We start from the raw sequence: 8,236 nt of genomic DNA, 5'->3' as shown, positions 1-8,236 counted from the left end.
GAGAGAGAGAGAGAGAGAGAGAGAGAGAGAGAGAGAGAGAGAGAGAGAGAGAGAAGGAGAGAGAGAATATGACCTACCCCCTCTAACAAGCACCTGGGTAAAAAAATAAATACATGGATAATAAAGTAGCAAATATATGTTATGAACTTAATGCTTACACATGCCCTCTTCCCAAAAATTCATACATTAATCATCCCATCTTTAATTTGCAGTTCTAGATATTGAATTCAGAGCCTCCTTAATGCTAGGCAAGTGCTCTTCTACTGAGCTACATCTCTAAATTCACATGTCGAAATCTAATCCCCAGTGAAATGGCACTTGGGGTTGGGACTTCTGGGACGTCATGAAAGTAGAGCTCTTATAAATAGCATTCACACCCTTAGAAGAGGCCAGAGAGCTGGCTCATCCTCGTTGTGCCACGTGAAGATACACAAAGAAGCAGGTGGTCTGTAATCCAGAGGAGAACCCCCATCAGAATCAAACACTGTTGACCTCCTAATCTCAGATTTCCAACCTCCAGAACTGCATAAAGTTCATGTGTGTTGTTAAAGCCACCTGGTCTACGGGTGGCTTTAACATGCTGTTATAGCAGTGTGAGCTAAGACAAAATAACTAGAGACTAAGAGCAATAACAGGGTAGACAAATATATGATAAAATACCTATGGAATAGAATGCCAAGTGTCTGCTAAATACGAATATGTTTTATATGAGAATGTCTTCAATGTGTGCCATTAAATAAAAAAAGTAAAGTTGAAAAAAAAAGAAAATTGATTAAAATACTGGTCATTATGACATCTTGTAGAAACTTGCTCATAGGTGCAGCAATTTATCATTGGCTCCAGTAATACACATTCCTAGTAACTGAAGTGTGCAAACTGATCCAGGTGCACTGGTTTTACTAAACACTAACAGCCACATGAATAAGATACTATGAGTGGCTCATTGATGCAATTCCTTTATAATATGTAAATAAGGCCTAGGATTAGAAACCTGAAGCTATTTTTATACTGGGTATTAAACTCATAGGTGTTTTGCCACTGAGCTATAACTCCAGTACTTTTAATCTTTTATTTTGCAATAAGGTCTTGCTAAATAACTGCATGCTGGCCTCAAATCTGCTATCTTCCAGTCTCAGCCTCCCAAGTACTGAGATTACAGGAAAGTGCCACTGAAACTAGCTTGAAACTATTTTGACTAATTTTATTACTCATTGAATTGAAAGGTGGGATGAAGGATCATAAATTTTAATTATAAATTTTTTCTATAATTTCTATTTTAATTTACAAATAACAATATACTTATTGTTACATACTTATATACTTATTGTACATACTTATAATACATACTTATATACTTATTGTACATACTTATTATATACAATATACTTATTGTACATACTTATAATGTACAATGGGCATGATGACAGGAGCCTGTAATCCCAGCTACCCAGAAGGCTAATATGGGGGAATCATCTGAGACCAGGAGCCAATCTGGACAACATAGGGAGACCCTGTCTCAATTTTAAAAAATTGAAAAAGCAAAAACTTTTAATGAATTCATCTAATCTCTGTTTCTTTATGGTTTTTATTTTATTTTTTAATATTAGTGAATTGTATTCATACTTCTTAATTGGATTCAATATGGTGGAGACATGCATGCATACATCACCCAATTAGCCCTTACCCAGTTCCTACCCATTTCCTCCCCTTCTCCCTTCTCATGTTTGGTTTGGTGAATGATACTGATATGTTTCTTAAAGCACATCATGTGCATTATAGAATTATGGTTTTTAAGACTATTTCACATGCTTTATCTTAGTTAACACTCAGAGAAATCAAGTGAAATAAGAATATTAAATATTGGCATTTTTATTTCATACTTATATAATCTAAGTTTTATATATTAAGTAATCCTGTATAAGTTGACCTAGTGCTAATATGATCATAAAGCCTACAGCAGAATCCAAGTCTTCTATGTCCTAGTGTTTCCCCCCTTACTCCTTCATCTGAAACCATTTTAGGTAGCAAAACCTGGGCTGGTGAAAACTGGGAGTATAGTTCACTGGTACAGCACTTGCTTAGCATACATAAAGCCCTGTTTTTAATCCTCAGCACTGCAAAAAGACAAAAAAAAAACCTGGATATATCAGCTACTTAGTGAGCCCTTTGCAACTCAGTGAGACCCTGTTTCAAAATAAAGAATAAAAAATAGGGCAGGGGGTGAAGCTCTGAGGTCGAATGCCCCTGAGTTCCATCCCCAGACTCAAACACACACAAAAAAACAAGTTTCAATACTAATTAACTGAAATAATTTAATTATGGCCTAGTTTTACATGTTATCTTGCCTCCACATACCAAAAAATCCACTTATCTCTCTCTTTACATATAGGAAAACCTATTTATATAAATTGTTAAGCAGGCATTAAAATATATTTATCTTACTACTACTTCATATTTGGAATATGTATCTAATTTTGTATTAAAATATTTTAAAATCACATCAACTAATTAATGGATAATCTCTAAGACCCATCTTATTCCAAATAGAACACTGTCTACAATATTCTTTTATAAAAGACAGGGTCCAGAGTTCACCTTGTAAAAACCCTTGAATTAGAATTTTTATTCTGCATGATTAAATAATTGAGTATTATAATTAGGAAACAAAAAGGGAAAAGATGAGGTGGAAAAAGGGAATATAAAAAGGAAGGAAGTAAGGAAAGAAGAAAACAAAAAAAATGGAAAAAAGCAGTACTTCTTATGTTTAATATGAGGAAATACTTATTATTTATAATTTACAATAATATATCTGTGGCAAAGTAAAATCTGATGGACTTACTAAGCAAAAAGATTGTGAGAATTAGGCAGGAGACATCAAAGCAGTGGGCTATCTAACTCAAATCTGAAAAAGATACACTTGGTTGGAAATGACTTTTAATTTTTTAATTAAAAGTAGAAAAATAACTAGGACATTAGTGCTCAATGGAAAATACACTTACAACTTTGTGTTCTATAAAGGGAATTTTGAGTATACATCAATATGCATGCATTAATATTTTTATTTACTGAGCAAAAAAACTGTGAGACCTATTTTTCTATTACTACATGAAGAAATTGTATAAGGAAGTAACTCTCAAATAAATAAAATAACAAACAATTCTCTTCATTTATTCATTTCATTTCTCAAATCAATATGCTCAAAACCTCAGAATCAGAATTTATCAAATGATCACCTATGGAAACATGCAAATTCCAGGAAAGTACTATGTGCTAGAACTTTGTGTGCTTATTTATTTATTTATTTATTTATTTATTTATTTATTTATTAGTACTATGGGTGGAACTCAGGGGAATTCTACCTCCTAGAGACAATCCCAGCCCTATTTTTTATTTTTTATTTTAAAACAGGGTCTCAGAGAGTTGCAACAGACCTCACTAAGTAGTCACTGAGGCTGTCTTCTTACCAAGATCCTCCTGTCTCAGCCTCCCAAATGCACACACTTGTAATCCCAGAATTTGGGAAGCTGAGACAAGAGCATCACAGAGGTTTGAACCCAGCCTCAGCTATTTAGTGAGACTCTGAGCAACTTAGTGAGACCCTATTTCCAAATAAAATATAAAATATATCTGGGAGTATAGCCTGGAGGTATAAAAACCCCTGGGTTCCACCTCTAGTACCACAAAAATTAAATTAAATTAAATATTACAATAAAATAAAATATTAAGACCATTCTTAACTCAAAGGCTACACAAAAATAGACCTTAAAATGAACTTGACTGGTTGACTGTAATGTGCCAATCCCTGTTTTGAGTATATACCTAACCAAAATTTTTCTTTTAAAGATTATTATTTTAGAGTTAAAATTAGTTGAATATTCAAAAATCATATTTGTAATATTAATATTGTTACATTAGTGATTTTAATATTAAGCTTTATTCCATTATATTTTAGGTCATTCTTCATAAAAAATCAATATTAGATACATCTAAAGTCCCACCTCTTCATAGCAACATAATTTCTAGAGGTTCCATTATTCTGAATTTATGGATGTGTTATTTCTCCCCCTTGTGAATAATATCTTAATATTTATATATGTACTCACAACACTATTGCTTTGTGTGAGTTTTACATTTATATAAAGAATCATATTCAATATACCTTATATTTTTCATTAACAATTTGTTTTCAAAATATCTACAAATGTCTTCCCCTATCTATTCCCTTTTTGTAATGATAAATGCATATGTATAACTTATTATATTCACTTTAACTTATGTTGGAGAGCTCTTATTTGGCAGTATAAGTTAAAATTTGTCTGTCTCACTGTATGTTTTAACCTAACATTGTATATATCATTGTTTAGAGCTGAAGGAACTGAGATACCAAAGAGTCTAAATTCATAATTTTACAAGTTAAAGAGGCATAATGAGAGTGTCATGTCCAAGATCATGTGGCAAGTTTTTACCATATTCAGAAGAAGAAACTATTTTTCATACATGTCAATACGTAAACTTAATAGACCTATTAAAATCCATGTGCATTCAGATCTTGCATTAGGTCAAAATAAAAACAACCAAAGAGTATTACCCTGATTAGACTAGCAATTGTACAATTGCTGGAACTCTGGCTCCCTTCAACTTGTTCCACATTGGTGAATCCTTGAGGAATAGTTAGCATAAATTTGAACATGTACATCATTTGACTAACATGGTATTGAACATGTTCACAGATGCACTCTGACGTGTAATCCTCTAGAGCATAATATTCTTGACTATGGGCATTGGGCACGCCAGCCAGGGCTTGGGTCGCGGGACTCTGGGCCCTGGGCCGGACCACACTTAGCACACCAGACCCCTGGAGAAACCAGGCCCAGTAAGACCCTGAGTCCCAGACAGGGGTTGGGCGGGGCACGCTGGATCCCGGAACAGCCGGGAACCGGGTCCAGGACTCTGGGCCCCAGGCAGAGTAGTGCGGAGCACACTGGACCCATGGGAAAACTGGGCCGGGTCACAGTGCTACTGAGTGCCTGATCCCACTACCTCCTTAAAGCACATATACTGTCTTCTCTTATTAAAAAAAAAAAAAAAAGAAAAAGAAAAAATATCAGAGAGGGGCTAAGAAGGCTGTGGCAGATGCCAGGACACTGGAGATGCAGACAAAACTTATCCAAATGCACTGGAACTTATGGAAAAATTCTCTGTGAAGAAGGACTGCTGTTTCTCTATACTGTTAAGAATCTTGGACATCATCTGTAAGGAGAGAGTTTAGCGGAGACCAAGGAGAAAGGCGGTGTTGAAAGCAGTCTCTGCGATGGCAGTGGAGACTTGTATTCAGGAGAAGCAGAAATCGGATCTTACCAACCTTATTTTTTGGAGAAATTACACCAAATGTAATTTTGGGTAGAGTGGAAAAAGAGCTTGGGAAGGATTTGAAATGGTGGAGGCAATGGCAATGGCAGTGGCCAGTACTCAGGGGAGGCAGAGGTCTGATGCATTACATCTTGAACCTTTGAAATAATAACCCCACAGGCAGAATGCTACCACCACAAACCCTCGAGGGCATGGGACAATTGGTTTGGTGAAGAGGGTGCTCGGATTGAAGCCTGCCGAGGGGTGAGGCCGGCGACGGACACAGCAAAGCTGGGATTGGAGCCTGCCATGAGGCAAGGCTGGTGCTGGAGCCTCCGAGGCCGGAATTGGAGCCTGCCGAGGGGTTAGGCTAATTCTGGGTCCAGTGAGGTCAGGATCAGAGCCTGCTGTGAGGCAAGGTCGGTGCTGGGGCCTTCAAGGCCAGGATCGGAGCCTGTTGAGTGTTAGGCCAGTGCCAGGGCCAGCAAGGCCAGGATCGGAGCTCACCATGAGGAAAGGCTAGTGCTGGGGCCTCCGAGGCCTAGATTGGAGCCTGACGAGGGGTTAGGCCAGTGCTGGGGCCAGTGGCCGACATCAGAGCCTTTCATGAGGCAAGACTGCTACTGAGGCCTCCGAGGCCAGGATCGGAGCCTGCCGAAGGGTTAGGCCGATGCTGGGGCCAGCGAAGCCGGCATTGGAGTCTGCCATGAGGCAAGGCTGGTTCTGGGGCCTCCAAGGCCAGGATAAGAGCCTGCTGAGGGGTTAGGCTGGTGCTGGGGCCAGTGGCCGGCATCGGAGCCTTTCATGAGGCAAGACTGCTACTGAGGCCTCCGAGGCCAGGATCGGAGCCTGCCGAGGGGTTAGGCTGGTGCTGGGGCCAGTGGCCGGCATCGGAGCCTTTCATGAGGCAAGACTGCTACTGAGGCCTCCGAGGCCAGGATCGGAGCCTGCCGAGGGGTTAGGCTGGTGCTGGGGCCAGTGAGGCCAGCATTGGAGTCTGCCATGAGGCAAGGCTAGTGCTGGGACCTCCAAGGCCCAGGATAAGAGCCTGCTGAGGGGTTAGGCTGGTGCCCGGGCCAATGGCTGGCATCGGAGCCTGCCATGAGGCAAGGCCGCTACTGGGGCCTCCAAGACTGGGAATCGGAGCCTGACAAGTGGTTAGGTTGATGCTGGAGCCAGCGGCCAGCGGCCAGCATTGGAGCCTACCATGAGGCAAGGCCGGTGCTGGGGCCTCTGAGGCCAGGATCTTAGCCTGCCGAGGGGTTAGGCTGGTGTTGGGGCCAGCGAGACCAGAATCGTGGCCTCCCATGAGGCAAGGCTGCTGCTTGAGCCAGCGAGGTCTGGATCAGTCCACCGGGTAGCCAGGCCACTACTGGGGCCGTCAAGAGTGGGATCGGTACTTGCAACGCAACATGCACAGAGAAATATCACAGAAAATAAAAATTAGATGCTTCCCCTAATCAGAAAAATCTAGGAGGAAAGGGGCAACAGGAAGAGGTCGAGCTATAGAAAGGGCCCTATAGTGAAGCAACTAAGGTGACCAATCAGAGGGTATGTAATAGGGGAGGATGGAGCCTCTTGGGGTGGGAATTGGGTAGAGGTTAAATCAGCGATGAGTATATGTTTGTACACACAAGTTTTTTACCCCAATAAGTTGTATGAATATAATGCACCAATAAAAAAAATAAAAATAAAAAATATTTTTCTCCTTCTAAAAAAAAATGCAGGAGGTACATAAACAAATGTATCAAAGTTAATCACCAAACAAGCATGGGATTGAGGGAGGGGGAGAGAATGGGAGGATGTGTGGTTGTATATCCTCTCAAGTCTTGTACTCCAATGTGATATATGATTACAATGCACCACATATATATATATATATATATATATATATATATATATATATATATATATTCTTGATTATGCTCTGCCATTTTCTTCCTTTGATTTCTATAATTGGTAACCCTTTGATCATTACAAGTGTCAGAATTGGTGATTATTGCTCGTTGTAAGCTGGCTTGGCTTGTTCATCAGCATGCTGTTCACATTTTGCATTGCAACAGTGACTACAAATAGAGAACATGTCTATCACCTTATTAGTGCTACCTAAGTCCTACAGAGATCTGGTAAAGCAGATTTTAAAAACATTATGACACCTCCTCTGTCCAGGATTATAAAAGAAGGGCATGAGGACTTGACAATGTGATAATGAAGCTGATAAATTTACACTTTCAGTTTAAAACTGTTTTATTTGGGCAAAATTTATGTACTAAAGCTTTCTCTTTACTAGTAATGAGCCTTTCTCTCCACCAATAATACTTCATGAAAATTGTTTCTTTGAAACTCTATCCCAATAACCATTCAGAAATGCCAGATAATCAGTTATCTAAGGATAATCAGTTTATTTCTTTTCTGTGTTTTATTGGTGCACCTTAATGGAGTAAAAGATGTTAGAGGCATACATGCACATATCACTCATATAACCCCTCCACAATTTCCACCACACTTCTCATGTTTGGTTTAGTGACTGACTTTGATATGTTTATGAATAAATATCATGTATATTAGAGAATTTCCCTCTCCCCCCTCTAATTTCTCTCAGGTCACCTTATTTGCTCATCTATGTTTTTTCTTCCTTGTCTAAAAGTTCTCCTATGAATTTTTTTTCTCCATAATTTTTGCATATTAGGGAAAGCATCTATTTTTTTTTTACTTTCTGTGTTCAGTTCTATTCGTTTCCCTGTAAATTACACCATTTTGTTCTTTTTGATTGCTAATAAAGATTCCATTGTGTATATACCCCACAGTTTTGCAATCTATTTGTCTGTTTATGGACATCTCGACTAATTCCATAGTTTGGAAATTTTGAATGTGTGGTAATGAACAT

The sequence above is a fragment of the Muscardinus avellanarius genome, assembly GCF_963383645.1.
Source record: "Muscardinus avellanarius genome assembly, chromosome: X".
Taxonomy (NCBI): Eukaryota; Metazoa; Chordata; class Mammalia; order Rodentia; family Gliridae; genus Muscardinus; species Muscardinus avellanarius.
This window is presented reverse-complemented; position numbering follows the sequence as displayed.